This window comes from Oryzias melastigma, linkage group LG1, assembly GCF_002922805.2.
Source record: "Oryzias melastigma strain HK-1 linkage group LG1, ASM292280v2, whole genome shotgun sequence".
Lineage (NCBI taxonomy): Eukaryota > Metazoa > Chordata > Actinopteri > Beloniformes > Adrianichthyidae > Oryzias > Oryzias melastigma.
Genome location: NC_050512.1, coordinates 31080834 through 31082031, shown reverse-complemented (window position 1 = coordinate 31082031; position 1198 = coordinate 31080834). Strand labels below are relative to the sequence as shown.

Here is a 1198-nt window from a genome sequence, read left to right as displayed (position 1 = left end):
AAAAAAAAAACAGACCATCATTTCATACACTTGATGATCAGTAACTCTTTAGGAAAAATAAATAATACAAAAATGTATTTAATAAGCACTAACGTGTCCATACAGACCCCAAATTCAGTGCAGTGACGGAGTGAATCCAAACTAAATCAAGAAATTCTTAAAAAAAATAGATAAAAGTGTAAAAAGAAATGCTTATAATGTTGGGTTTTCAAAGCGAAACATAAAAAACATTTCATAATAGAGAATAAATAAAAATATGACAACCTGGAATTCCATTAACAATGAAATTGCATTCCTTAGGTTTAAATTTGCTTCATGAAAACAACAATTTTGAAAAAAAAAACTCTAATTTATAGTCTGGATGGAAAAGTCTTAACAGTTTTACAAATCTGAACACTTTTATTAAAGTATTTACCATTTTTTGACACATTTAAGCAAATCTTAAACACTAAAAAAAGTTTTTATAAAAGTAGCTATACTCTTATTTTTTTTCACACTTGATAATTTATAAAGACTTAAGTATGACAAACAGCAGAATAAACAGCGTCATATTTTTTTATATAAAATCTGAACAAACCGAAACATTGGCTCCTCACGAGACTTCAGCAGGAATGTGTAACCATGTTCTTGAACGCATATTCACACTGCACAAGCAGGGAGGGGCTTCTTCTGATTTTTCCACTGTTTCCTGGCGCATGTCCATCACCTACAGTTGGTGTGAAATGTCAAATTCTGCTCCGGGCTTCACAGTTTCAGTCTGATTCAGGAAAACTTGATGTCGAATAATTCCAGCTGAATTCAATTATTGATTTCTGTTTCCTGATCAATTTTCAAATGGTGTCACTTCTGCAAATTAAATTGGGCGCCAACCAAACATCACCACCAAAAAGTCCCTGTTTGGTCAAAGTTTTTATGTTTCAATTCGCATTTTGAATTTTGACCCCAGAAATAGTCGTAAAAACGTGAATGTCAAAGTTTTGAAGCCAAAAACACTCATGTAAGCCCGCTTAAATCGACTGTTCATGGAAGGTGTGTCTTAAACACCGAGGGTGGTGTGAACAAAGCTTACAGGATGGACTCGTCTGAAACATTTAAGGGAAGTTCCAGAGCTGTCAAATCTTCTGGAAGGGTCTTTTCCAGCCTGATTAGAGTCCAGATCCTTTGTAGGATTTCATCCGTCCGGTCGGTGACCCCCCCC

The 1198-nt window shown here is 34.7% G+C and overlaps 1 protein-coding gene across 3 annotated transcripts in view; it reads right to left on the bottom strand.

The window, feature by feature from the left end:
- LOC112157183 (B-cell receptor CD22) overlaps positions 1-1198 on the bottom strand; it is an 821740-nt gene that overhangs the window by 383136 nt on the left and 437406 nt on the right. The gene's annotated exons all lie outside the window — the stretch shown is intronic.